The sequence below is a fragment of the Miscanthus floridulus genome, chromosome 8, assembly GCF_019320115.1.
Source record: "Miscanthus floridulus cultivar M001 chromosome 8, ASM1932011v1, whole genome shotgun sequence".
In the NCBI taxonomy this organism is placed as follows: Eukaryota; Viridiplantae; Streptophyta; class Magnoliopsida; order Poales; family Poaceae; genus Miscanthus; species Miscanthus floridulus.
The window spans coordinates 126,989,756-126,997,717 of NC_089587.1; the positions used below are offsets into that span (position 1 = coordinate 126,989,756).

At 40.1% G+C, this 7,962-nt stretch overlaps 1 non-coding gene across 1 annotated transcript; it reads left to right on the forward strand.

Moving 5' to 3' along the window:
- Positions 1–2,164: 2,164 nt before the first annotated feature.
- LOC136478619 (small nucleolar RNA R71) lies at positions 2,165–2,272 on the forward strand. Its single transcript, XR_010764341.1, has one exon. It is a non-coding gene; the product is annotated as a small nucleolar RNA R71 (small nucleolar RNA).
- Positions 2,273–7,962: the final 5,690 nt, after the last annotated feature.

A 7,962-nucleotide genomic window follows, 5' to 3' on the forward strand; every position in this document is an offset into this window, starting at 1 on the left:
ACTAGAAGGCTTGTTTGCATTTGTGTTTGAGGCCGAGAGCAGCCAGGAGCTTGGAATTTGTAGGGGAGAGAAGCAGCAGGCCGGCCCCACCCTAGGCCCACCCTGGGCCCACTTGCCCTCATCCTCCACCAGATGGTGCATTGCTTTGAAGCTAAGTAATATCTCGTTGCTTTTGGTGGATACGATCTAAAAATTCGGTGCTAGTGTATGGTGGAGGTGATGGTGGGTCCTAGGTGTCTCCTGTGGGTCACTGTTTCCTATATTTCTACCGTACACACATGTATATATATGCTATGCAAAAAATATATTTTATGATACTATGAAATATAAGTAGATGCATAGATGGTATTTTTAAATCTTTACGCCTCCAAGGTAAATATCCTTGTAGGTTTTTATACACTACAAAAATTATTTACATGGGGCTTGAAAATATTTTATGATGCAACGATGAAATTTTTATTTTAATTTTCTAATGCAATTATTGAAAAATAAATATGCTAAAGTAAGAATGCAATGGAAAAAGTAAATATGGATAACTACCGATTTTACCTCTCGACGAGAATTCGGAATTTTAAGTCCACCAAACCGGACTTGATCGGAGAAGTCCTTCATTCTTTGGGTGCATCAGTTGGTTCTAGAGATGGAGACCTTAATGGTTGCATTAGCTTCTCTAGCCACTCCAATTTAGAGCATTGTTCCGGTCTTGGCTTGATATGGAATTTGATTTCTCCACCTCCGACATCAATGTGTGCATTTGTAGTGCTCAGAAAGGGCCACCCAAGTATGAGGGATGTCTTCATGTCTTCCTGCATGTCAAGCACTACAAAATCCACTAGAACAAAGAAGTTTCTTATTTTTACCTGAATATTCTCGGTGATTCCTACAGGGTAGCGGACCGATTGGTTGGCTAGTTGCAGGCACATCGATGTTGGCGTGAGTGTTGAATAGTTGTGCTTGTCGAAGAGTATCTTGGGCATGACACTAACGCTGGCGCCTAGGTCACATAGTGCATGCTCAAAATTCTGGTTTCTGATAGAACAATCAATAGTGGGGCATCCTGGATCCTTTTTTTATAGGCGATGTGTTCAGGATGGCCACACTACACTCCCCCGTTAACTTGATTACCTCAGTGGTGGGCAAATGTCTCTTGTTGTTTAGAATGTCTCTGAGATACTTCACATAGGTAGGTACTTGTTTGGCATCTAGCAAAGGAATATGAATATATAACTTTTGAATTACCTCTACAAACTTACCAAATTGCTCATCCATTTAGGCTTTTCGATTTCTATGTAGGAACGGTAGGAGGGTGGTGTCGTGGAAATCTTGCACCATCTCCTATGCTTGTGGTCCAAATTCTTCGACTTCTTCTTTTTCTTCCTCTTGTATTGCTGCTGGTGTCTTACCTGTCTTTGTCGAATATGGCGGATCACGAGTAGACTTGCCACCTCTTGTGGTTATGGCATTGACCTTTTCAAGGTTAGTGGCCAAAGGCAGAGCAGTGGCCAACTGGGCTATTTGTAATTCTATCTTCTTATTATAGCTAAGTTGGTCTTTTATAGCAGAAGAAAAACTTTCCATTTTAGTGTTTATGTTTTCTAAAATCTTATCATTAGAAGCAAGCTTTTTAGAAATATTCTCATTAATCTTGGCTTCTTCTAAGATTAAATCTCTTAAGGATGGTTGTTTGGAATTGAAAGAATTATAGTAATTACCTGGGTACTTACCTTGGTAATTTGACCATTGTTGTTGTTGCCCCCATCCTTGTCTTTGTTGTTGTGGAATGGAATTGTTGATGACAATATTTACATCCTCTTAAAATTCTAGGAAATCAATCCCCAAATGTTCCCCACACATGTTTTGGGCATTATAAGCATCTTGAATGGCTTGACGATCTTTCTTGTAATTGGCTCGCTGTTTAAGCATATTCAATAGTACGTCCATCTTGGTTGAAAGTGCACACACCTTTTATGGTACTTCTTCACTCTTATTGCATGTTTGAATACTTCCTTGAGACTACCCTTGATTAGAGGCTAACTTCTCCATGAGAGTTTCAGCTTTTCCAAGGTTGAGTGACATGAATGCTCCTCCAGCAGTTGCATCAAGTTGTTCTTGAGCTTTCTTAGTTAATCCATGGTAGAAACCTTGCATGAACAACCAATCTTCCATTCTATGATGAGGACAATCTGAAATGTATTCTTGGAAACGTTCCCATGACTCTAGAATGGTTTCTCCTTTCTGTTGTTGGAAGTTGGAAAAAATTTCTCTTAAGGCATTGATCTTGCCTATAGGAAAAAACTTTGCTAGAAAGGCCTTCGACCATCTTGCCCACTTTTTGATGTTATCTTTGTTGGTGTAAACCATTGCTTCGCCCTTCCCACTAACGAGAATGGAAATAGGCTGAGTAGTATGATGTCTTGAACAACGTCCTTGATGACAATTGTGCTGCTAATCTCTAGAAAATTCTGGAGATGAGCACTAACATCTTCATGTGCCTTTCCACTAAATGGCGTAGCTTGCACCATGTTGATGAGGCTTGGCTTGAGTTCAAACTCAAGGTTGTTGGTTTTGAGTGTTGGTCCAGTGCGAATGTTCTTGGTGCTTGGAGCAGAGAACTCACGTAGAGTCTTGTCAGCTATAGCTTTAGGAAATGGTGTTGAGCTACCTCTTGATCGGTTTGATTGTGATTGATGGAATTTGTTGGTGGATCAAAACCAATCCTACAATACCCTATATAAGATATAAACAAAGACAAACAAGGGTAAGCCTGCTAAAGCAGAGGCACATAATTATGATTTCATCAATAAGTATTTATTTGATCAATTCTCTTTTAGCCTGTTCCGCTCCCTGGCAACGGCACCAGAAATGCTTGTTGACATTTTTTAACATCACTTTTACTAAGTTGTCATCCCTAACAATGATGCTGGAAATGTTTGTTGGTAATTATTAATGACACTTGTAAATTCAGGAAAGATTATATGTTGAAGTAATCCACAAGCGCACAGATAATATACCATTGTAGCATTTCACCCGGGAGTATACCAGGTATCGTTATTTATATTTTACCATAGGGAGGAGCGGTGGCTAGAGATATTGACAAACATGAATTCTTATGATAAGATCATTAACTACACATTTGCTTTAATAGGGGAAAGCCAAATGCTATATAAATGATAAGTGTATGGCATCGATAATAATCCAGAGATAGAAATAGTTACTCATAAATGTAGTATGGCTAGGCAGGAGATTAGTTAAGAGAAAAGATTCCTAAGTCATTTCTTATTTACTAAGCCTTTCGTACACCCTACTATATATACTTTCATCTATAGCATAACTAACTCTGTATCTTAGCATAAGGAACATTACTAACGAAGATCAAGAATAGAGCTTGATTTCCTTCATAACCAGGTCCTACTTGTCCTACAAAGGGGGTGGACAACAAAAGACTCAACGAGAGTGTCACACTCGTGATCTACCACATGGCCCAGAACGTAGGGTGCATCCGCAGGTAAACAATATTTAAGCACCACGCTTACATAATGTTGACCACATAACTCACTCGAGTATTGAGCTAAGCGCTTTGCGAACTTATGCATAAATTCATTATCAATCATGACTATATCAAGCATACTACTAGAGCAAACTAGGAACATAATAAATTGAAACATAGTATTGAAATAGCATAAAGTCATGAATAATAGAGAGATACAATGGCTATACCAGTCTCCAGATGACGAATCCAGAATCCTGAGCGATAGCCCAACTCTACTTGAATCTTGCTAGCTAGCCAATACTAGAACTTGAAGAATTAGAGATCTATTCTATTCTCTCTCTAGAAGCCCTAATTTCTGATCATTCTTGACTTATGCCGCTTATGCTTCTGGGGGGCTGATATATTTAGGGGGTAGCATCAATTCTGGACCCTCGGATCAAACCGACTTAAAAGAACAGCATAGATGCAAACCCTAAGGCGGTGGAGAAACGACATAGGAAGATGAGGCTGACTGGTGGGCCCCCTAGGCTGACCGGGCTACTAGTGGGGCCAGCCGGTGTAACACCTCGGGTGTTTAAATACAAAAACATGCCATGTCATCATATTCATAGCACATCATTCATGGGTTAGTGAAAATTTTGATATGCATATACTAAAACAAGTTTACCTTTATGTTATATGTGTTGACTTGTATGGCTTGAATTGGGTTAAAATTCTTTGTATTGAATTAAATTTTCGAAAACCCTGATTTTCAGTATTTAAATTCTACCCTGAAAACCCATTTCAAAATCTAAGCATATTTTGGGGTTGAGCCTAAAAGCAAAAGGGTAGAGCTTGTTGAGTTGTACAAAGTTTGTTTTTGGAGTTTTCAAAGTTGTTATGAAATATTTGAAGTAATTTGAAAAGGCGAAATGCACTTAAAGTGTCCCCTTTTGATTTTAAACTTGCATTTCAAAATGTAGACCGAATTTGGATAGGGGTATAAAAGCAAAGTTGTAGAACTTTGAATTTTGAGCAACTTTTATTTTTGGAGATTTTTGAGTTGTTACATAAATTTGGGAGTAATTTGGAAATTTAGACGAATGGCAATTCTATAAATAAGTTGAACAGTGCTCGCCGCTTAAGCTACATCGCCGACGACCTTCTGCTCGGTTCCAGGCGTGACTGTGGCCACCCTTGGCTTCGCGCTAGCACGGTGAAGGCCATGGCGTGGCTTCTTCTGGCTTCCAAGCCGCGTTATAAGGTCTATGACGTCGCCGTTCTTCGCCGTTTCTTCTCCTCTGTTTTCCCGACGCCACCACCGCTGCTCCGGCGAGCTCTCGTCGTCGATCTAGCGTTGTTATCGTCTCGGCAAAGACAGTCCCAGATTCGCCTAGTCCTTGCGCACCCAGCCAACTAGCACTGGTCACTTGCCGTCACCGGGAAACGTAGCTCGACGCTTTTCTTCCTCGCGGCCGGCAGCACCACCGTCGCAGCCGTGTCACCGTGGCTAGCATTCTCCGATGAGCCATTGCTCTTGCTCTGTGTACCTCCAGCTTCACCTTGATCCTGTGATTCTCTGTGACCGGTTGATTGCTCCTTTTGTCCACCGCAGTCACCGGAGCACCACCGTCGCCGTTGCTCGCACCGCCGTGGCCGCTATGACTGTCGAACCGCTCCTCCGTTGCTCCTTCGGTCTTGCTCTCTGCTCCGTCGTGTTCGGGGTGAGCTGCTGAACCTTTCAGTACTATTTGTTTAAGCTCTACCAGCCTCATGTCGCCGACATAGTGCAGCCGCGCCACTGTGTCCGCCATGGTCATCGGCAAGCTCGTGCATCGCTGCAATTGCTCAAGCTAGTGCCTTCAATCGATGCGGGGTGGTGTGGGGAGTGTTTTGGTACCTTCGCCGTGGCCGGAGACCTCGTCGTCGGCGAGATTTCGCCGGTCAGCGCGTAATCGCCGTAGTCAAACGCGGGAGGTCGCGGATGACAGGTGGGACCCGATGTCAGTGACTCAGTGTTGAAAATGAATTTTTCCTTTTTCAGAAATGGATGAATAGTATGAGTTTTTGTTATTTTGTGTAGATTTATTTAGAGGTCCAAAAATTATGAAAATTTTTGTGTGACCTCTCTGTGATGTATATTATTTAGGAAAAATATGAAATGTTGTTTTTCAGTACTTTTTGAATGTGATAAAAATTACTCAATTAATTAATAAATGAGTTTCCATGATTTTTCTAGGCTTAATTAATTATCCAAAAATTATGAAAATTGTTTTGTCACTTTGTTATCATGTGATGAACCTTTACAAAAATTTTGAGCTCAATTGGAACAATTTGAATTATTTCATAATTTTGAATTAAATAATTAATTCATAAAAGCAAATAGTAACTTTTAGTGATTTAGGTTTTGATTGAATTTTTTATTAAGTGATGACCTTGGGTCATTAGTTGGTAATGATCCTTGGCAATTGAAATAAGTGTTATGAAAAATATTTATTTAGTTGTTGGCTTGCAACTGTACCGCGAAGGAAAGTTGTATTCAAGTTGTTAATTTTGTATCCATCATCGAGCATCATATTTTGTATCTCGCGTCATGTTAAACATGGCATTGTTACTACGTGTAGTTAACGAAGGTGAGCACATGGTAGTTAATCAAGTTGTGGAGGAGGTTGATCCGCCTGTTGAGGTCAGATTTGATATTTGTGGAACGACTCCGGAACCTAACTTTTCTGTCAACGAGGGCAAGCCCCGGATGCATTTAAACCTACCTTGTGTTTTATAAATTTATATATCGCTTTTGCTTTTCAGTACTGCATTTAGTGACTAGGAGTTGAGTGAAAACCTAATTGGTGCATTACTAACCTTGTTTTTCTATATCAACCTTGTTACCAGTTTTAAATTCGAGAATGTCTAATTATGCTTAGCCATGCTTAGAACGATAAAAGTCGGGTGATTACTAGTCACCTATGAGATAAAAAAATGGTTTCTTGGATATGATTGGTTATTGATGTTATCATGAAATATGAGCATGTGGAGTAATAAATCTAGACCGGGCGGACTCGGTGTATGGGAGCCACAAGACATGGAGGTCTTATGAGTGTATTCTTTCCGCCTGTGTCGATTCAGGCACGTCCGTTGTTGAATTGCATGAGATGAGACTTTATAGTACTAACCGCATACTCCGGTAAGCCTTAACTTGGCTATTCTATTACGAGAATGGCTACTCGCGCACTAGGAGTGGAGAGATGGCGGGAATAGCATGTACCCACGTGGCAATGGGCTGGATTGGTGGAGTACAGTATTCTCGGGTGGCATGGACCCATTCTTGCTTTAGAGGATCCGAGGGTAGGTTGATATATGTAGGTCAGGGACCTACATATGTCGTGTGGTCTAGAATTCCCAGCTGGGTTTAATCGTTTCGAATCATCATTGCTCCTCGGTTATGGAGACTCAACTCACTGTTCATCATCGTAGTTTAATAACTGGAACTTGAGTAAGGTTTGAGAAAATGTTGGATATGAAGTTTCATGATCTCATTACTGATCATGTCAGCTTTGTATATGATCTTTTGAAGATAAAAAATGTTAATATAAAGAATCTTGTTAGAAAGCTTTTACACTAAAAACCTTGATTATTACTAAAGCCATACCTTGAATCCCTGAGCCTGCATTCCTGAGTTCTATCAGTTCTATTTCAGTTAAGTCTTGTTGAGTACTTTTGTACTCAGGGTTCGTTGACCCTTGTTGCAGGTGAGCCTCATGAGTAGGTCTGTTTTGGGCTGTGTTGCATGATGGTTGTTCGATCCGATGATGAGAAGTAAATGTGTGGCCCTTGGGCAGGGCAGTTTAATTGCGTGTTTTATATTATGTTATAATGTCACTCCACTACTACTATGGTTTGTAATATTTATCGAACTTAGTTTGTAAAGTTTGAAACAACTGGTTTGTAAACTAAGTTATTATAAGACTTCCGCTAATTTACTCTGATGTAGATATTTGAATAAATGTTGTAATACTACAATGACCCTGTAATGGGATCCTGCTCAGAAATCATGGATGATTCGGGGTTCCCTAGGGACACCCGACAGTCTTCTTAAGTTGTCGGGAACATATGCATAGTCGGCAGAGGTCATTGGACAGTGACAGTTGCATGTGAGCCCAATAATTTAGGAGGTTCTGCCATAGAGTGGTATCAGAGCGACCATTACAAAGATTTTGTAGTATTGTTTTACAAAAACTTCAAAATGATTTGGGACAAATCTATTTAACTTGTTAATTTGGTCCAAATTGCTTTCGACTTATCTTCTTTCATTCTCACCATTCCTTATTTGATTAAAAAGGCTTTGTGTGGTGGAGTAGTAATCTTATTATGCCCTATATAATAACAACTGTTATTTATGTACTTTATAAGCTTTGATGTTTTTGTTCGTAAGAACGATTCATGCATCATAATTAATTCACTTGTTACTTCCTTCACCTCTGAGTCTAGAGTTA